Source organism: Mobula birostris, chromosome 3 (assembly GCF_030028105.1).
Source record: "Mobula birostris isolate sMobBir1 chromosome 3, sMobBir1.hap1, whole genome shotgun sequence".
Taxonomy (NCBI): domain Eukaryota; kingdom Metazoa; phylum Chordata; class Chondrichthyes; order Myliobatiformes; family Myliobatidae; genus Mobula; species Mobula birostris.
In genome coordinates, this window is record NC_092372.1 from 57,238,287 (window position 1) to 57,261,080 (window position 22,794).

Genomic DNA, 22,794 nt, shown 5'->3' on the forward strand with positions numbered 1-22,794 from the left:
GTCCAAGGGAACACCTTGTCAGGCCCTGGGGATTTATACACTGTAATATACCTTAAGACAGCAGACACCTCCTCCTCTGTAATTTCTATAGGCTCCATGACCTCGTTGCTGCTTTGCCTCACTTCTATAATCTCTGTGTCTTCCTGAGTAAATACAGATGCAAAATATCCATTTAAAATCTCCTCCATCTCTTTTGGCTCCATGCTTAGATCATAATTCTGATCTTCCAGAGAAGCAATTTTGTCCCTTGCAATCCTTTAACTCTTAATGTATTTGTTGAATCTCTTAGGATTCTCTTTCACCTTGTCGGCTAGAGCAACCTCATGTCTTCTTTTAGTCCTCCTGATTCCATTCTTACCAAGTACACCTTTGCCAGAAAACATCCTGTTCTAATCCACACTTGCCAGGTCATTTCTGCTACCATCAGAATTGGCCTTTCTCCAAATTAGAATTTCAATTTTAGAATTGTGGACCAAAACCTATCTTTTTGCATGTTTACTTTGAAACTAATGGCATTATGTTCACTAAATGCAAAGTATTCCTCTACACAAACTTTTGTCATCTGCCCTGTCTCATTCCCTAACAGCATTTCAAGTATGGCACACTCTCTCAATGATCCTTCTATGTACTGAATACGGAAACTTACCTGATCACATTTGACAAACTCTATCCCATCTAGTCCTTTTACAGTAAGAAAGTCCCAGTATATATATGGAAAGTTAAAATCTCCTGCTATCACAATGTTATGTTTCTTGCAACAGTCTGCAATTCCTCTACAACTTTCTTCCTCTAAGTCTTGTGGACTGTTGGATGGTATATAATATAGCCCCATTAACAGGGCTATACCTTCTTGGCCCAGATCGTCGTCTGTTTACTCTTTTCCATAGGTGCTGCCTGACCTACTGAGTTCCTCCAGCATTTTGTGTGTTGCTTGAATTTCCAGCATCTTCAGGTTTTCTCATGTTTGTGATACCTTTCTTATTCCTCAGATCCACCCATAAAGCCTCAATAGATGAGTTCTCCTGTCTGTCAGTCCTGCCCCTCCTGCAATCAAGTCTTACTAATGGTTACAATATCATAATTCCATGTGTTGATCCATGTGCTGAGCTCATCTGTCACTCTTTTCAACAATACTTCTTTTATTTAAATATATGCAGGTCAGAACTTCAGTCACGGCATGCTCAACCTGTTGATTCTGGACTTTGTCTGAGGTCTTAAAAACATCTGTCTCCACAACCTGTCCACTATCTGTTCTGGCACTCTGGTTTCCATCTAATTTCAATCTCACCTCACCCCCCATACAGCACTAGCAAGCCTTCCTGCTGGGAAATTAGTCTCTCTGCAGTTCAGATGCAAACCATATTTTTTGCACAGGTCATAGGAAAGAACAGGCAGAAGAAAGCTGCTATGCTGCAATATTTGAAAATTGCAGCATGACAACTTCAGGAAGCTGCACAACTGGGATCCCTCAAAGATACAGTTCTACTCAAAAACAAAGTTGAGTTATCAACATAGAGATTGAAAAAAAGGCCAAAACTGGAGGAAAAAAACAGGGACAGACAATGGAGATTTGCAGGGATGGGGAAGAGTACAGCAATGAGGAAGGGAGAAGCTGTTCTAGAATTAGAAAAGAAGAAAAAATAAATTTCAAAACTGAGATCTCTCTCGACCAGGCACCAATATAGTTTAGTGAAAGATGGGTGAACAGGATTATGTAGTAAGAAAATATATGGAAAAGAACTTAAAATAGCAGAAATGTCTTAAAAATGTTTGTGTCACTAATGTTCTTCAAGAGAGTAGATCTTCCACCCTTACCTGTCCTGGTTATTTGGAATATCCCTACTAAATGTATATCCCTACTAAATAAAGTGGTAGGGATAAGTATATTACACATTTGAAAGTTATCCAGACATTTACATGGACAGGCAGGGGTTCCTAACCAGGGGTCCATGGACCATCAGTTAATTGTAGAGGTCTAAGCATAAAGAAAGGTTAGTAACCCCTGGTTTAGAAGGATATGGACCAAATGCAAATAAATGGAACTACCTGGCAAATTGGTCAACAATAATGAGTTTGTCTGAAGAGTTTTTTTTCATGCTGCATTACTCTATGATGCCGTAAACTCTGAACATGCCCAGGAAGCCATTCAGTTTAAGGTGAATAAAGATGGGCAGATGATCTTATTGGTGATACCTGGATCTGGAAAAATGATAGTGCAAAGTGGAAGTCTGACCGGAAATATGATGCTATGACATGCCTTAAGAGTATATAGGAATGGATGTGGGCCTCAGCAGCAGATGAGCTGAACCAAAGGTATAGTGGGAGGTATGCAGATGGAGGCAAGTGATGATATCATCAACATGCAGAGGGAAGTCTATCTTGAGGCCAAGTACATCACCCAAATTGTATTCCTATGTGGAGGTATTCTAGGAATCACTTATGGGATTCTGTATAGGTTTGTTACACTTAGACAGGGAAAGGATTATCGACAAGATTGGTGGAACATTTAGTGAAGAGGAAGAAAGAAGCATACTTAAGGTTTTGGTAGCAAAGCTCAGACAGGGCTCTTGAAAGCTAAGATAATTAGGAAAGAGATTAAGAAGGGACATAGGAGAGTGAGAAGGGGATTTAAGAAGGCCTTGATGTTTACAATTAAGGATAACACCAAGGCACTCTCCATGTAAGTGTAGACCCCCTGGCCACCCTCAGGGTCGCTCGACTTGCTGTCATCTAGGAACAGAACAGAAGTAGACTAAAGTGAGAATAAGACTGATAAAGCAGGAAATCTGTGCATGGAGGCAGAGGAAGTAGGGGAGACCCTTGATGAATGCTTTGCTTCAATATTCACCAGTGAGAGACACCTTGATGAATGTGAGTTCGATGTAGAACAAACAATGTGCTGATGTATGCTGAGTTTAAGAGAGAGGCAGTGTTGGAGCTTCTGAAAAACATTAGGATAGATAAATCCTTTGGGCCAGACAGGATAAAGCCAGATTACTGTGAGAAGTGAGTAAAGACAGTGTTGGGGTGTTGTTGATGATCTTTGCATCCTCCCTTGTCTGAGGAGTAGCACCAGAGGATTTGAGGATGTCAAATATTGTATAAAATAGGTTATAGAGGTAATCCTGAGCATTATAGACCAATGAGTCTTATCTCACTTATTAGCAAACTAATGGAAAGGATTCTTAGGGACAATCGTTAACAGTGGAATTTCTGAATATTTGGACAGGCATAGACTTATTAGGGCTAGTCAGCATGGTTTTGTGAGGAGAAGCTCATGCCTCATAAGTCTGATTGAGATTTTTGAGCAGGTGACAAAGAAAATTGATGAAGGTAGATTGATGAATATGGGTATATGAATTTTACTAAGGTGTTTCACAAGGTTTCCTAAGGAGGACTCATTGAGAAAGTCAGGAGTTATACGATCCAAGGAAAATTGACTGCATGGATTCTGAATTGGCTTCCGCACAAAAAACAGAGGGCTGCAGAAGATGGAAAGTATTCTGGAGGCAAGTGATTAGTACTGTTCCACAGAGATCTATTCTGGGATCCCTGCTGTTTGTGTTTTTCATAAAAGACTTGATAACGAGAAAATTGAAGAGTAGGTTATTAGGTTTGCAGATGATATGAAATTTGATGATTTGGAGATGAAAAGTCTCCACCCAGTCTGAGGAGGGAACCTTGCAAATCAATACTTTGTAGCCATGTATTCAGAGCCTGAAAAACAGTCAAACCAAGCTTGGGATTCATTAGCAAGGTCACTAAAAAGGCAGGGAAGCAGAGTGGCATTATTGGAGTGGGGCAGTGTTAGAGTGGGAAGACTTTTGGCTTTGCTCAAAAGGCCAGGCAATAACAGGCATGTGCAATGTAAGTATCTGGTAAGCTTTTTCTTGCTCATTCTTCATCTGTTAGTATATAGCTAGAGCAGTAAGAGTGGTTCATACTGCATCTCTGTGCAGTATCTCAGTTGTACAGCAGCTGATAGGAAAGCACTTCAGCGGGTCATCTCTAGTGCACAGAAGATCATTGGGACACAGCTCCCAGCCTGGAGCTCTCGCTACCTAAGGAAAACTACAAGCATCTGTAAGGACAATACACACCCATGCAATCATCTGTTTGAACTTCCATCTGGCAGACGTTAAAAGATTTTCTATGCCCGCACTTCCAGACTGAAAAATAGCTTTTTCCCCAGAGCTATAATTGCTCTGAACCAATCGATCAAGCATCATCCATAAATTTGTTATATTGCTGCTCTAATACTGGTTTTATGGCTGTCATGCATCTGAGTTGCGCTTTTGTACTGGCTGGTTACTTGATTTATTTATAGTTTATTTATTTTATTTGTTGTTTTATAGCATTGAGTATGAGAGTTGCAGACTCATATTCGCTGTATTGGTGCATGACAACTGTAATAAATGCAATAAAGATATTTCATTTCATTTCTAGGGTTTGTGTTTTGTTCTGTGTACAGGATATGGGAATCCTGCGAGACCTCCTGCCTCCCTGACAGCCACATCTGCATCAGGAACACCAAGCTGAAGCTCCTCAGAGAACGTGTCAAAGAACTTGAGCTGCAACTTGAAGACCTTCAGACCATAAGGGAAACTGAGGAGATGATAGATAGGAGCTACAGAGAGGTAGTTACTTCTAGGTAGCCAGAGGCATGTGATTGGGTGACTGACAGGAGAGGGGAGGGAAATAGGCAGCCAATATAGAGTACCCTTGTGGCTGTTTCCCTCATTAACAGGTATAATGTTTTGGATACTGTTGGGGGAGGGTGATGACCTACCTGGGAATGCTGTAGTGACCAGGTCTCAGGCACAGAAGGGAATAGAGCAGAGGAGGAAAGCAGTGGTTATCGGAGATTCCAATGTTAGAGGAGTAGATAGGAGAGTCAGTGAACGTGATGGCAAGACCCAGATGGAACGTTGCTCCCAGATGCAAGGGTCAGAGACAACTTGGATCATGTTCATGACATTCAAAAGTGGGAAAGAGAGCAGCCAGACATATTGGTACATACTGGTGCCAATGACATAGGAAGGAAAAGAGAGGAGGTCCTAAAGAAAGAATTTAAAGAGCTATTTGAAAGCTGAAAAGCAGGACCTCCAGGGTAACCATCTCTGGATTGCTGCCTGTGCCACACACCAGTGTAGGATAATATGGCAGATGAATGTATGGCTGAAAAACTGGTGCGGGGACAGGGTTTTAGAATTCTGGATCATTAGGATTTCTTTTGGGGAAGGTATGGTCTGTAGAAAAAGGACAGGCTACACCTGAGCCCAAGAGGGACCAATATCCTTGTGGGCAGGTTTGCTAGAGCTGTTGAGGGTTTAAACCAATATGGCAGAGAGATGGGAACGAGCGTAATAGGGCTGAGGATAGGGATGTTGGTTTACAACCAGAGATAGTTTATAGTGAGACGGTCAGAAAGGACAAGCAGATGACAGGGAAAAGTTGCAGTCAGTGGGATGGGTACAGTGTACAACAGAGACAAAATTGAAAATGGTGACAAATACAGGAATGAAGGTGTTATATTTGAATGCATGCAGTATACAGAATATGGTAGATGATCTTGGAGCACATTTAGGGATTGGCAGGTATGATATTGGGGACATCACAGAGTCATGGCTGAAAGAAGATTGTAGAAGGGAGGTTAATAGCCGAAGATACACAATGTATTGAGAGGACAGGCAGGGAAGCAGAGGAGGAGGAGAAGAAGTGACTCTACTAGTAAAAAAAGGAAATAAAATCAGTAGAAAGAAATGACATAGGATTGGAAGATGTAGAGTCCTCATGGGTGGAGTTAAAAAACTGCAAGGGTAAGGCTACCCAGGTAGGAGTTACTTACAGGCCTCCGAACAGTAGCCAGAATGTTGGCTACAAATTACATCCCGAAGAAGAGGAAGTATTCTAAAGGCAGGATGACGCGACTGTAGCTGACAAGGGAATTCAAAACCAACATAACAGCAAAAGAGATGGCATTTAATAAAGCAAAAATTAATGGGAAGTTAGAGCATTGGGAAACTTAAAAAGCAACAGAAGACAACTAAAACAACCATAAGGGGGGAAAAATGAACTATGAAAATAAGCTAGCCAATAATATCAAAAATAATACCAAAAGTTTCTTCTGATTTAGAAAGAGTAAAAGAGAGGACAGAGTAGATATTGGGCTGCTGGACACTGGAGAGATATCAATGGAGGACAAAGAAATAGTGGATGAACTGAATATGTATTTTGCATTGGTCTACACAGTGGAAGACACTCATAGTGTGCCAGATATTCGAGAGTGTCAAGGTGCAGATGTGAGTGCAGTTGCTATTACTAGTAAGATGATGCTTGGAAAACTGTAAGGTCTAAAAGTAGACCAGTTGGACTAGGCCCCAGGATTCTGAAAAAGATAGCTGAAGAGATTGTGAAGATATTAGTAATGATCTTTCAAAAATCAATAAATTCTGGCATGGTTCTGGAGAACTGGAAAACTGCAACTGCCACTCCACTCTTCAAGAAGGGAGAGAGGCAGAAGAAAGGAAATTATAGGCCTGTTAGCCTGACTTCAGTGGTTGGGAAGATGTTGGTGTCGATTATTAAGGATGTGGTTCTGGGGTACTTGGAGGTACATGACAAAATAGGCCAGAGTCAGTATGGTTTTCTTAGGGGCAAATCTTGCCTGACAAATTTGTTGGAATTTTTTGAAGAAATAACAGGCAGGATAGACAAAGAAGAATTGGTGAACATCGTGAACTTGGATTTTCAGAAGGTCTTTGACAGGGTGCTGCACATGAGGCTGCTAAACAAGGTATAAGACCAGGATGTTACAGGAAAGATACTAGCATGGATAGAGATTTGGCTGATTGGCAGGAGCTAAAGAGGGGGAATAGAGGAATTTTCTGACTACAGTTTAAGAGAATAGGCAAAGAGGTAGCAGATGGAATAAAGTATCGGGAAGTGTATGGGCATGCATGTTGGTAGGCAGAATAAAAGCATAGACTATTTTTAATGGGATAAGAATTCAAAAATACAAGGTGCATAAGGATTTGGGAGTCCTTGTGCAGGATTTCCTCAAGATTAATTTGCATGTTGAATCAGTGGTGAAGAAGGCAAATGCTAAGAGGAATAGCATAGAAAAGCAAGGATGTGATGCTGAGGTTGGAAAAGGCTCTGGTGTTGCCTCACTTGGAGTATTGTGAGTAGTTTTGGGCCCTTTATTTAAGAAACTATGTGCTCACGTTAGGGAGGTTTCAGAGGCGGTTCACAAGAATGATTCTGGGAATGAAAGGGTTATCATATGAGCAGTAATTTAAAGCTCTGGGCCTGTACTCACTGGGATTTAGCAGAATGAGGGGGGAATCGCATTGAAACCTATTGAATGTTGAATGAGCTAGATAGAGTAGACATGAAGAGGATGGGGGAGTCTGTGACAAGAGGACACACTCAAAATAGAGGTTCTTCCATTCAGAACAGAGATGAAGAAAAATTTCTTTAGCTAGAGGGTGGCGAATCTGTGAAATTCATTGCCACAGGTTGCTGTGAAGGTCAGGTCACTGGGTACATTTAAGGCAGAGGTTGATTGGTTCTTGATTAGTCAGGGCATGAAAGGTCACGGGGAGAAAGCAGAAGATTGCGGTTGAGAGGGAAATGGATCAGCCATGATGGAATGGCGGGGCAGACCCAATGAACCAAATAGCCTAATTCTGTTTCTGTGTCTTATGGTGTCATGGTGTTGTGGATTGTGTAGAAGTTTGTTATAAGTTACAATGGGATATTGGCAAGATTGAATTTGGAATCAGAGTACGAGGTTAATGGCAGGAATCTTAGCAGTTTGGAGGAAAAGATGGGTCTTGGGATTCATATATCCCTGAAAATTGCAACACAAGTTGATAGGAAGATTTAAAAAGTGTATCTTGTGTTTGCCTTCGTTAGTCAGGGGACTGTGTTCAAGATCCCTGAGGTTATATAGTAGCTCTACACACTTAGAATATTGTGTTCATTTATCGTCTCATTATAGGAAGAATGTGGAAGCTTTAGAGTGAGTGCACAAAAGATTTACAAGAATGTTGCCTGGATTAGAGAACATGTCTCATGAGGAAAGGTTGAACGAGCTATGACTTTTCTCTTTGGAGTGGAGAAGGATGAAACGTAACTTGATAGCAGTGAGATGATGAGAGGCATAGACTGAGTGGACAGCCAGCACTGTTCTCCATGATAGCAATAGCCAATACCAGAGAATATCCTTTTAACGTGAGTGGGATGTCAGAGGTAAGTGTTTACACAGAGAATGGTAAGACTCTGGAATGCAATGCCGGGTATGATGGTAGAGGCTGAGACAATAGAGACTTTGAAGAGACTCTTAGATAGGCACATGGAGGAAAGAAAACTGGACGCTGTGCAGGAGGTATTGGTTAGGTTAAAATACTGGCACAATATCATGGGCTAGGTGCCCATTATGGTTCCATACTGTCCAATGTTCTATAAGTGGAGGAATCTAATTCAGCTTCCATTTTGCCAAAGAGAAGAGAGCAATTGGAATTGGAATTAAAATTGCTTTATTATTATCAATTGCTTTGTATGCATCCATGTAGATTGTTGCACAGGTGTTACAACAACTATGTAGTATAAGAGAAGATCAACTGACAATGCAGAATATATCACTATGGTTACAGAGGAAATAAAGTGTAGTTAAGTAATAAGATTCAAGGCCATGATGAGGTAAATTGCAAGAGTCTATCATCACACAACAGGTCTGCTCTGTAGTCTTAATACAGCAGGATAGAGGGTGTCCTTGAGTCTGGTGGTGACTGGAAGCCTGCTAGCGCTGTTGAATAGCCATCATCCATAGAACATCACATACCCTCTCGCTCTGTTTTGACCTTATAAATTTGCAGTGAAACAAAGACTCCTAACCTCAGACTAAAACAGGTTTGTGAATGCAGTTAATATGTCAAAAGTCAAGACGGTTGCCTTATTTACACTACAGGCTTCTGAAAAAGATGATGACACCTGGCAGGAAAACACAACCTAAGTTCAGTTGACTCACCTTTGAATGATGCTACCAACTGAGGGCGGCAAAATAGTAGTGCAGTTAGACGAATTGCTTGGCAACACCAGCAATCACCAAAGGGGGTTCAATTCCTGCCACGGTCTGTAAGGAATTTGCATGTTCCCCATGACTCTGTGGGTTTTCTTCAGGAGTTCCAGTTTCCTCCCATATTCCAAAGACATACAGCTTAGGGTTAATGTAATGAGGCCATTATAATTCCACAATAAGGTTCGGATAGATTGAGTGATCAGCTAAAAGCCGGGCAAATTAAATGTTGGGAAGTGTGAGCCATGAACTAGTGAAATTGATTATAAGAAGATTATTATCTAAATGGTGAGAGGTTGAAAATAAGGGTTCAAAGGGATCCAGGTGTTTTCATTCACGAATCACAAAAAAGTCACCAAGCATGTCCAACAAGCAAACAGTATAGTGGGTTTCTATTGTGAAGGGGATAAGAGCTTAAAAACAGGGGTTTGCTACCACTGTACAGAATATTAGTGAATCCACACCTGGAATACTGTACACAGGTTTAGCCTCCTTAACTAATAAAAAAGATCATCCAAAGTAGATTCATCAGGTTAATTCCTGGGCTAGAACATAAAATACAGAACAATACAGCACAGGAACAGGCCCTTAGGCCTTCATTGTCTGTTCTAACTGTTATGTACCCCAAGGGGTCATATTTTCTATGGACTATACTTTTAAAAAGAGAGAGAGAGTTGTACAACATGAACACCTTGTTAGTAAGAGAGAGAGAGGCAAAGACTGCTTTGAGATGGTGTTATGGTTTCTCTGCAGCATGTTCACCCTTTTGCAAGGACACTGCCAGCTTCTGTGTTCTTACAGAGAGAGAAGGGAGGAGCTGCTTGATGGACAGCTGGTGTTCAGCATGGTGAGATAAATAGAAGGTCAGCTGATAGACTGACAGACACATGGTTTTGGACACTGAATGAGCTTCGTGGTGCCCAGGGGAAAGGGTGGGTTTTTGGAGGATCGATCAGGAGGATCAATCAGCAGAATCGATCAGTGGCTCTCGCAGTGTGGAAAAGGTGTTACCGGTAGGGAGTTATTAGTATGTCCGACTCTCACATGGGTTGATAATTCCACCACAGAAGAATGGTCCCCTTTGCTGTGGTCACATTCGGTGACTTTTAAAGGATTTCGGAGGACAACGGGAAGATCGACGGCATCGGCTCACCTGAAGACACAAACCTCTCCCTCTCCCTCTCCCTCTCCCTCTCCCTCTCCCTCTCCCTCTCCCTCTCCCTCTCCCTCTCCCTCTCCCTCTCCCTCTCCCTCTCCCTCTCCCTCTCCCTCTCCCTCTCCCTCTCCCTCTCCCTCTCCCTCTCCCTCTCCCTCTCCCTCTCCCTCTCCCTCTCCCTCTCCCTCTCTCCCCCCTCCCTCTCCCTCTCCCTCTCCCTCTCCCCCTCCCCCTCCCCCTCCCCCTCCCCCTCCCCCTCCCCCTCCCCCTCCCCCTCCCCCTCCCCCTCCCCCTCCCCCTCCCCCTCCCCCTCCCCCCCTCCCCCTCCCCCTCCCCCTCCCCCTCCCCCTCCCCCTCCCCCTCATCGATTTACCCCTAGGCTTGAAGAAGTTTGGTTTTCATATATTTCCACACTTTTATTTATATAATCATTGCTAACCTCTTTGATATGGTCTATGGTCAGGCCACACTTAGGTCCCCTCCAGTTTGCCTACCAGTCCCGACTAGGAGTTGAGGATGCCATCGTCTACCTGCTGAACCGTGTCTACGCCCACCTGGACAAGCCAGCGAGCACTGTGAGGGTCATGTTTTTTGACTTCTCCAGTGCATTCAACACCATCCACCCTGCTCTGCTGGGGGAGAAGCTGACAGCGATGCAGGTGGATGCTTTCCTGGTGTCATGGATTCTTGATTACCTGACTGGCAGACCACAGTACGTGTGCTTGCAACACTGTGTGTCTGACAGAGTGATCTGCAGCACTGGGGCTCCATAGGGGCCTGTCTTGTCTCCCTTTCTCTTCACCATTTACACCTCGGACTTCAACTACTGCACAGAGTCTTACCATCTTCAGAAGTTTTCTGATGACTCTGCCATAGTTGGATGCATCAGCAAGAGATGAGGCTGAGTACAGGGCTACGGTAGGAAACTTTGTCACATGGTGTGAGCAGAATTATCTGCAGCTTAATGTGAAAAAGACTAAGGAGCTGGTGGTAGACCTGAGAAGAGCTAAGGTACCCCTGTTTCCATCCAGGGGGTCAGTGTGGACATAGTGGAAGATTACAAATACCTGGGGATATGAATTGACAATAAACTGGACTGGTCAAAGATCACTGAGGCTGTCTACAAGAAGGGTCAGAGCCGTCTCTATTTCCCGAGGAGACTGAGGTCCTTCAGCATCTGCCAGACGATGCTGAGGATGTTCTACGAGTCTATGGTGGCCAGTGCTATCATGTTTGCTGTTGTGTGCTGAGGCAGCAGACTGAGGGTAGCAGACACCAACAGAATCAACAATCTCATTCGTAAGGCCAGTGATGTTGTGGGGATGGAACTAGACTCTCTGACGGTGGTGTCTGAAAAGAGGATGCTGTCCAAGTTGCATGCGATCTTGGACAATGTCTCCCATCCACTACATAATGTCCTGGGTGGGCACAGGAGTACATTCAGCCAGAGACTCATTCCACCGAGATGCAACACAGAGCGTCACAGGAAGTCATTCTTGCCTGTGGCCATCAAACTTTACAACTTCTCCCTTGGAGGGTCAGACACCCTGAGCCAATAGGCTGGTCCTGGACATTTCCTGGCGTAATTTACATATTACTATTTAATTATTTATGGTTTTATTACTATTTAATTATTTATGGTGCAACAGTAATGAAAACCAATTTCCCCTGGGATCAATAAAGTATGACTATGACTATATATCTGCATTTATATTACTGTATTGGGTAGTTACTAATAAATACCATTAGTTAATAGCAATACCAGACTCCAAAGTGTTTTTTATTTCTGCTGGTTCTTTAACCTGTCATGGGGTACGTGATGCCAATCCAAATGGATCCATCTGGCTGTACATGGTCTATATCCCTTCATTCTCTGTCTCTTCATATGCCTGTCTAAAATGTCTTTTAAACATTGCTGTTGTAGAGGAAAGGGTTGTCCGTTTAAGTGAGCCTGGATAATCTGGGTCTTTCAAATTTTGAAGGAAGCAGGGTGGCTTTATGCAGACACATAAGATTCTAAAAGGGTTTCACAGATTACACATTGGCATGTTTTCACTCATAGGAAAGTCATAAATAAGAAGATGGAGTTACAAAATGTGAGATTGATGATTTAAAACTGAAGTACCATAAAAATTTCTTCTTTCAAAAGACATTGAATCGCTGAAATTCTCTGCCCCTGAGAAGTATGGAGGTCAGATCATTTTATGTACTTAAAGTGGAGATGATAATTACAATGGTTTCCAATTAATTGGGGCACATTAGGACCAGTACATTTTGGCCCAATTAATCAGTTGCTGCAATTAGCTGAAGTTTCATGGAAATAGTTAAAAAGGTATAAAAAAGATAAATAACTGTTTAACTGACTAAGAAAATGTAAATGAAATACAGAGCAAATTAGAACACTATCAATACTGCTGCAGTATTATAAAACTGAGTATTAGTTCCTATTAGTTATCGATGGAAGAATTCATCCAATGTACACTGCCCTGTTCTTTTGATTGACTGTAGATAAACAAAATTAATGCAGACACCTAGTGTTGATATGTTACTGCCTTCATACAAACCTTTCAATGATTGCATCCTTCAAATCTTCAATTTCATTGTAACATTCAAGATAGAAACATAGAAAATAGGTGCAGGAGTAGGCTATTCAGCCCTTCGAGCCTGCACTGCCATTCAGTATGATCATGGCTGATCATCCAACTCAGAACCCTATACCTGCTTTCTCTCCATACCCCCTGATCCCTTTAGCCACAAGGGTCATATCTAACTCCCTCTTAAATATAGCCAATGAACTGGCCTCAACTGTTTCCTGTGGCAGAGAATGCCACAGATTCACCACTCTCTGTGTGAAGAAGGTTTTCCTCATCTCGGTCCTAAAAGGCTTCCCCTTTTTCCTTAAACTGTGATCCCTCATACTGGACATCCCCAACATCAGGAACAATCTTCCTGCATCTAGCTTGTCCAATCCCTTTAGAATTTTATACGTTTCAATAACATCCCCCCTCAATCTTCTAAATTCCAGTGAGTATAAGCCTAGTCGATCCAGTCTTTCATCATATGAAAGTACTGCCATCCCAGGAATCCATCTGGTGAACCTTCTTTGTACTCCCTCTATGGCAAAAATGTCTTTCCTCGGATTAGGGGACCAAAACTAAACACAATACTCCAGGTGTGGTCTCACCAAGGCCTTGTACAACTGCAGTAGTACCTCCCTGCTCCTGTACTCGAATCCTCTTGCTATGAATGCCAGCATACCATTCGCCTTTTCCACCGCCTGCTGTACCTGCATGCCCACTTTCAATGACTGGTGTATAATGACACCCAGGTCTCGTTGCACCTCCCCTTTTCCTAATCGACCACCATTCAGATAATAATCTGTTTTCCTGTTCTTGCCACCAAAGTGGATAACCTCAGATTTATCCACATTAAATTGCATCTGCCATGAATTTGCCCACTCACCTAACCTATCCAAGTCACCTTGCATCCTCTTAGCATCCTCCTCACAGCTAACACTGCCGCCCAGCTTCGTGTCATCCGCAAACTTGGAGATGCTGCATTTAATTCCCTCGTCTAAGTCATTAATATATATTGTAAACTACTGGGGTCCCAGCACTGAGTCTTGTGGTACCCCACTAGTCACTGCCTGCCATTCTGAAAAGGTCCCATTTATTCCCACTCTTTGCTTCCTGTCTGCCAACCAATGTTCTATCCACATCAATGGGGGTCAGGGGGTATGGAGGGAAGGCTGGGGCGGTGTTCTGAGTTGGATGATCAGCCATGATCATAATAAATGGCGGTGCAGGCTCGAAGGGCCGAATGGCCTACTCCTGCACCTATTTTCTATGTTTCTATGTTTCTAATACCTTACCCCCAATACCGTGTGCTTTAAGTTTGCACACTAATCTCCTGTATGGGTCCTTTTCAAAAGCCCTTTGAAAATCCAAATATACCACATCCACTGGTTCTCCCCTATCCACTCTACGAGTTACATCCTCAAAAGATTCTCTGAAATTCGTCAGACATGATTTTTCCTTTCACAAATCCATGCTGACTTTGTCCGATGATTACACCGCTTTCCAAATGTGCTGTTATCACATCTTTGATAACTGACTCTAGCATTTTCCCCACCACCGATGTCAGGCTAACCGGTCTATAATTCCCCAGTTTCTCTCTCCCTCCTTTTTTAAAAAGCGGGGTTACATTAGCCACCCTCCAATCCTCAGGAACTAATCTAGAATCTAAAGAGTTCTGAAAAATTATCACTAATGCATCCACTATTTCTTGGGCTACCTCCTTAAGCACTCTGATGGATGCAGACCATCTGGCCCTGGGGATTTATCTGCCTTTAATCCCTTCAATTTACCTAACACCACTTGCCTACTAACATGTATTTCCCTCAGTTCCTCCATCTCACTAGACCCTTGGTCCCCTACTATTTCCGGAAGATTATTTATGTCCCCCTTAGTGAAGACAGAACCAAAGTAGTTATTTAATTGGTCTGCCATGTCCTTGTTCCCCATGATTATCGATACCTTTAAATTCTTTGTAGTCCCTAATTTGCTGAGGTAGTAAAATAGCTTCATTTTCACTCCTGACCATTTCAGGCATCTCCAAGCCTGAATGCTGAAACTGCAGTGAGCAAAACAGTTCTGTATTGTCTTACTGCTTATTTCTCGCCAACTATCAGTGACAAAAGCAGCTGTTTTTTGAACACAAACACACACAATTGATGCTATTTAAAATCTGGTCGCTCTAAGCACGGTGTTCAATCGCTCACTGCTATGGGTGGAAGTTCCCACTTGCTTCAAAAAGGCAACAATTATAACAGTGCCTAAGAAGAATAATATGAGCTGCCTTAATGACTATCGCCCAGTAGCACTCACATCTACAGTGATGAAATGCATTGAGAGGTTGGTCATGACTAAAATGAACTCCTGCCTCAGTAAGGACCTGAACCCATTGCAATTTTCCTATCGCCACAATAGGTCAACAGCAGACACTAGCTCAATGGCTCTTCACGCGGCTTTAGACCACCTGGGTAACACAAACACTTATGTCAGGATGCTGGTCATCGACTATAGCTCAGCATTTAACACCATCATTCCCACAATCCTGATTGAGAAGTTGCAGAACCTGGGCCTCTGTACCTCCCACTGCAATTGGATCCTTGACTTCATAACTGGAAGACCACAATCTGTGCAGATTAGTGATAATGTCTCCTCATTGATGATCAACACTGGTGCACCTCAGGAGTGTGTGATTAGCCCATTACTCTACTTTCTCTATACCCATGAATGTGTGTCTAGGCATAGCTCAAATACCATCTATAAACTTGCTGATGATACAACCATTGTTGGTAGAATCTCAGATGGTGATGAGAGGGCGTACAGGAATGAGAAATGCAACTAGTGGAGTGGTGTTGCAGCAATAACCTGGCACTCAACGTCAGTAAGACGAAAGAGCTGATTGTGGACTTTAGAAAGGGTAAGATGAAGGAACACATACCAATCCTCATAGGGGGATCAGAAGTGGAGAGAGTGAAGAGTTTCAAGTTCTTGGGTGTCAAGATCTCTGAGGACCTAACCTGGTCCCGACATATCGATGCAGTCATAAAGAAGTCAAGACAGTAACTATACTTCATTAGGAGTTTGAAGAGATTGGTATGTCAACAAATACTCTCAAAAATTTCCATAGATGTACAGTGGACAGTATTCTGACAGGCTGCATCACTGTCTGGTATGGGGGGGGGGGTGCTACTGCACAGGGCTGGAAGAAGCTGCACAGGGTTGTAAATTTAGTCAGCTACAAAGTACCCAGGACATCTTCAAGGAGCAGTTTCTCAGAAAGGACATTATTAAGGATGTCCAGCGCCCAGGGCATGCCATTTTCTCACTGTTACCATCAGGTAGGAGATACAGTAGCCTGAAGGTACACACTCAGCAATTCAGGAACAGCTTCTTCCCCTCTGCCATTCAATTCCTAAATGGACATTGAACCTGTGGACACTACCTCACTTTTTTAATACATATTTTTTTCTGTTTTTTGCACAATTTTTAATCTATTCACTATGTATATATGTACTCGAATCCTCTTGCTATAAATGCCAGCATATCATTCACCTTTTTCACCGCCTGCTGTACCTGCATGCCCACTTTCAATGACTGGTGTATATTGACACCCAGGTCTCGTTGCACCTCCCCTTTTCCTAATCGGCCACCATTCAGATAATAATCTGTTTTCCTGTTTTTTACCACCAAAGTGGATAACTTCACATTTATCCACATTAAATTGCATCTGCCATGAATTTGCCCGATAGGTTAGGTGAGTGGGCAAATTCATGGCAGATGCAATTTAATGTGGATAAATCTGAGGTTATCCACTTTGGTGGCAAAAACAGGAAAACAGATTATTATCTGAATGGTGGCCGATTAGGAAAAGGGGAGGTGCAACGAGATCTGGGTGTCATTATACACCAGTCATTGAAAGTGGGCATGCAGGTACAGCAGGCGGTGAAAAAGGCGAATGGTATGCTGGCATTCATAGCTAGAGGATTCGAGTACAGGAGCAGGGAGGTACTACTGCAGTTGTACAAGGCCTTGGTGAGACCACACCTGGAGTATTGTGTGCAGTTTTGGTCCCCTAATCTGAGGAAAGACATCCTTGCCATAGAGGGAGTACAAAGAAGGTTCACCAGATTGATTCCTGGGATGGCAGGACTTTCATATGATGAAAGACTGGATGAACTAGGCTTATACTCGTTGGAATTTAGAAGATTGAGGGGGGATCTGATTGAAACGTATAAAATCCTAAAGGGATTGGACAGGCTAGATGCAGGAAGATTGTTCCCGATGTTGGGGAAGTCCAGAACGAAAAGTCACAGTTTGAGGATAAAGGGGAAGCCTTTTAGGACCGAGATTAGGAAAAACTTCTTCACACAGAGAGTGGCAAATCTGTGGAATTCTCTGCCACAGGAAACAGTTGAGGCCAGTTCATTGGTTATATTTAAGAGGGAGTTAGATATGGCCCTTGTGGCTAAAGGGATCAGGGGGTATGGAGGGAAGGCTGGTGCAGGGTCCTGAGTTAGATGATCAGCCATGATCATATTGAATGGCGGTGCAGATTCGAAGGACCGAATGGCCTACTCCTGCACCTATTTTCTATGTTTCTATGTTTTTATTATTTATTTATTATTATTTTTTTTTTTTTTCTTTCTTCTATGTTATGTATTGCATTGAACTGCTGCTGCTAAGCTAACAACTTCCATGACACATGCCGGTGATAATAAACCTGATTCTGATTCTGATTGTGTCTTACGGCCACAGAAGTGCATGTGACTGTCACTAGTTAGAATCTGTTTGGCAACAGTGTCCTGCCCCAATTAAGCAGCAAAGTGCTCCAAATAAATGGAGGAAATCCTGGCTAGTTTCTCAATTAGTTTTTGGTCTTTAATAGTTGTCCCAAATAAACAGCTGCCCTGATCAACTTATGACCCAATTAGCCGGAATCCACTGTATTTGAAAGATAAAGGAATTGAAGGTTATGGGGAAGGGGCATAGAAGAGGAATTGATATCAGCATAGATTAATCATAATCATATCAAATAGTGGGCAGATTTGAGGGTTTGGTGATTTACTTCTGCCCCTGTTATCTGGTGTTCTCATGTTCTTTGCAATAAGTATATTGGCCATCATCATTTTTTTGATATCAATTTTTCTAAAAAATGCTTTCGTTTGTAATACTGGATTTAGCAAAACCAATCATAGATTTTAATATGTGACAAACTATTTCAATGTCTAAAGTGTGTCATCAGAATCTTGAGTGCAAGAAGATGTGAGATAAAAACCACATGTGTGCAATGTAGATAAATCTGACAGGACATTCAAAAATTAAGTGTGAAGCGATCAAGGCAGAAAATAAACTGATGTTAAAGCTTTTGGCACTGCATGAAACCAACTTATTGTTACTTGTTTCAGAGTTTTACTCATCAAGTTTCAGGGAAACTGTGAAACTCTGCCTGGAGCACTGGGAACGGATTGGTTTCAGCCAAAGTTTTTTTCTAATTTTCTCAGTTGATTGCTCATCGGCAGAATCTATAAATGCTGCTGGCATACAATGAATTTCTCTAATGAAATGTTGTATAAATTACTGATCCATTAACTGCTGTATTATTTTCTCATTACCAAACTTACATTGCTACAATCAACACTGGAACTCACCAGAATGGCAATAAAAGAACAAATGCCCAATGCTTTGGATACTCTGCTATAACCAAGATACTCCTCAATTTCTGAAGCAGAAAACAAGTTCAGTTAATGAACTAATATACTTGAAGCTTGATTGGATTACCTGTGAAAGGTGGTAACAGCCAGAATCAGAATTTTCCAAATTTAAACTGCTTCAGGCCTCAGATAGGTGAGCAGACAATACAATACATAATACAATGTGTCCACTCATAATATCACCAAAAGAAAAGGAGCAACAATGTGTGGTTTAACTCTTAACCTGTCACTTAGGATTTTAGATCACAGCTGACCTATATAGTTCAACATTGTTTGCATTCCTATGTTGCATATACTATTGACATTTCATAATAAATTGGCAGCCCCTTATAATGTCCACATTCTGTACCCAAATCTTAACATTAGACTTGAGAGTAAAACTTTGCACTCTATACGCTCCTACATTACTGATGTCACTTTACTTTTCCTCCTTGTGTAGTCTTCACAGACATTAACTGGTTACAAAATCAGAGTGAATAAAAGATAATCCGAGATTAGAGAAAGGTTGACAGGAAATGCAGCAGAAGTCCAATATAATAAGTCAAATACTGGTGGTGATAATAAAATTGTCAAGAATTGTCAAGGAAACAACTTTGGTCACATGTGAAAATCTGTCACTGATCCTAGGCATTTCCAAAGAAAACTAATGTGTTATTGAGATATAGATTGAACATGCTGCGGGATGCACTTATGTAATTAAGAATCTTATTTAAAATGCTTGCATGAAGAAGATTAGTCAACCCACAGAAAAAAAATCTTTTTGTAAATGGGGTAACGAACAAGGGAATAGAATCAAATCAAAATTACAGTCAGAAGAAACACCATAAAAGAAACAAACACATTTTGTTTTATATTTTGACAAAAAGTTTAAGATAATCTTCAATTACATTGCTCTGGCTATCTATACTTATATGGTTTCAAGCAATTTAAATTAACTAAAGAAATGGTTAAATATTAGTCTATAGATACTAGGCAGTTGCAAGTTTAACAGGTTGCTCACGTAGTCTTGAGCCATGAATTTAAAGCAGGTAGGGTCAAAGATCTGTACTGAACTATCAGTCTCAGTTTTGATGTATTCATGCTTTCAGTGGTCTTCGAACCTCTAATAGTGGTTCCTGCAGTGACCTCTGGTGGACTGCATGCATAATGAAGAACGAGGACACGTTCTGGTTCACCTGTTAGACCCTCAGTGTGCAATGTTAAATAACAACATTCACTGTCAGAAGCTGCAGAAGGTGTTGAGAAGCTACTATCACACAAGAAAAAATATCTCAGCTTGGGTCAAAACCTCACCTCGTGAGCTGTGAATAAATGTCCTCTTGCGATTGAAATAAAACAATATTGAATTTTAACTTCCATGTGTGCTCATTCTGAGAGTAGCAGTTTTATCATTTGATGAATTGGTTACAGGACTAAAATGTGTTTATGCTGGCTGTCGGTGCAATCCTCTCTATGACAATTCTCCCTGCAACCTACATATGCTCACTATCAATCCGCTCCACTACTAATTCTCCTACATTTGGGTCAATTTACAATTGTCAGTGCACCCAATAACCAGCATATCTTCAGAATATTGGAGGAAACCAGGGCACCTGGAGGAAACCAATGGTCACAGGCAATCTCCACACACAAAAAAAAATCAGGGAACAAAATCAACAATGGATCACCAGAGCTGCAAGTTAGCTCCAATACTTGATGTCCCTTCTGGAGTGAAAAGTTCGTGCCTGTGAGGTTGATCATGAAGTTATGAGATCATTTTAAAGAACTATAAGGTTCATTACTGCCTGTCAGGGAAGGGAATGTGCGAATGTGACCTATGCATGTTTTTAGGACAGCTCATGCAGTTGAGCCTTATCTGCCCTATGAAATAACCTAGGAAGGCATTCAGTTCTGGATGCATTTAGGGACGGGAAACATGTGGTGGTCTTGGATGCAGAGTGCACATTCTACAGCTGAATAAATAAAGAAAATGGAATGGCAGTTATTTTGTGTAGAAGAAAGACCAAGAGTTTCAAGCCTGAAGATAGATGGGGCTATAGAATTGCCAGAAATGAGTTGGAATAGAAACCCATTAGTGTTGAGTCAGAAATAATTAAGCTGCCATGTTTAGCCCTAAATTTCACATGTGATTTAGCATCGAAGACTCAACTTTTGGACTGTGTGGAAATATTTGATCTCAAATTAGTCACTGAATCTCTGATCTAATTGTGTGATGATAATTAAACAGACCAGAGAAAAAGAGACCGACTTTGCACTCAATGTCAGTAAGACCAAGGGCTTGATTGTGGGCTTCAGGGAGAAGAAGTCAAGGGAACACACACCAGTCTGTATTGAGGGGTGAACGGTAGAAGTGGTGAGCAGTTTCAAGTTCCAATGTGTCAACATCTCTGAAGATTTATTCTGGGTCCACCATGCTTGTGCAGTTATGAAGGTATGTCGGTGGTTATATTTCATTAGGAGTTTGAGGAGGTTTGGTATGCCACTGAAGACTCTAACAAATTTATACATATATTCTGTGAAGAGAATTCTAACTGGTTGTATTGCCATCTGGAATTGAGGGTCCTCTACACAGGATCGGAAAAAGCTGCCAAGAGTTACAAGCTCAGCCAATTCCATCATGGGCATTAGCCTTCCCAGCATCAAAGGCATCTTCAAAAGGCAATGCTTCAAAAAGGTAGAATCCCTCATTAAGGACATCAGAGAGGAGCTACAGGAGCCTGAAGACACACACTCAACAGTTTAGGAACAGCTTCTTCAGCTTTGCCATCAGATTTCTGAAAGGGCAATGAACCAACCCATGAACACTACCTCAATATTTTTGTTTCTCTTGTTGTACTATCTATTTAATTTACTTTTAAAATAAATAAATTTCTCATTGTAATGTGTTGTATTTTTTATGTATTGCACTGTACTGCTGCCACAAAACACCAAATTTCACAACATATGTCAGTAATATTAAACCTAATGCTGATTCTGATATCAGATGAAAGAAAAAGAAAATCAACAGAAAAAAAATGCTGATAACAATTGTCAAGTAAAGTAGTATTATATCGTTATTAATGTGGGGCATTCAAGAATTAATTCCCAAATTGATTGCAAACTCAATTCACACAGAACTCAGTTTGAAAATTTACATCAGAGATATCAGAAAAGATGTACTTAACAGTCTTGAATCTAATGAAGTATTTCTTAGGTGATACCAAATTACATGAAGTCAAAGTTTCACTTTGATACAGTACGATGAATTAAAATCTGTAGAACATATTCAAGCACAAAATGAATTACCACTGACCAGTGAAAAGATTTAATTCAGAATGCTGACAAACCTGATTAAAGTTGAACTAAACCTTGTGGCAGAACATTCTGTCTTCAATCATAAAGAGAACAATTGCCATATTATAAAATATACCTTTTACCTTGTTACATGCGATTCCTAACAAGTGGTTGGGCAGGCTAAGTCTTTATTCATTTTTTCCATTTTCAAATATGATGATTGTGTTTGAATTACAGAGGGAACTGTTCAGTTAGGGAAGTGGGCCGAGAAATGGCAAATGGATTTCAATGTAACGTATGCATTTTGGAAAGTCAGACCAGCGTAGGTTATTACAATAAATGGTAGGGCACTAGGGTGTGTAATGAAAGAGTGCATAGTTTGTCGAAAGTTTCATCACAAGTAGAGAGGATGGTGAAAAAGGCATTAAGCACATTTGCCTTCATCGGCCAAGGCATTGAGTATAGAGGGTGTGACATTATGTTGCAGTTGTACAAGTTGTTGATGAGGGTGCACTTGAAGTATTGTGTACAGTTTTGGTTGCCCTGTTATAGGGAAGATGTGGAAAGAATGCAGAAAAGATGCTATGACGACAAGAAGGAATGAGTCATGAGAAGTGGTTGGGCAGGCTAAGTCTTTGTTCCTAGGCTTGTAGAAGAATGAAGGGAGAACATATCAAAACGCTTACAATTTTGAGAGACATAGATATGGTGGATGTTAACGTACACAAAATGCTGGGGGAACTCAACAGGTCAAACAGCATCTATGGAGAGAAATAAACAGTTGATGTTTTGGGCTTAGACCCTTTATCAAGACGTGATCTCACTCTGAAGCATTGACTGTTTATTCATAGATGCTGCTTGACCTGGTGACTTCCTGCAGTATTCTGTATGAATTCCAGCATATGCAGGATCCATTGTGTCTCTAAGGTAAATGGTAACAGTCTTTTCCTCATGGTAAAGAAGTCCAAAACTGTAGGGCATAAGTTCAGGGTGAAAGGGGAG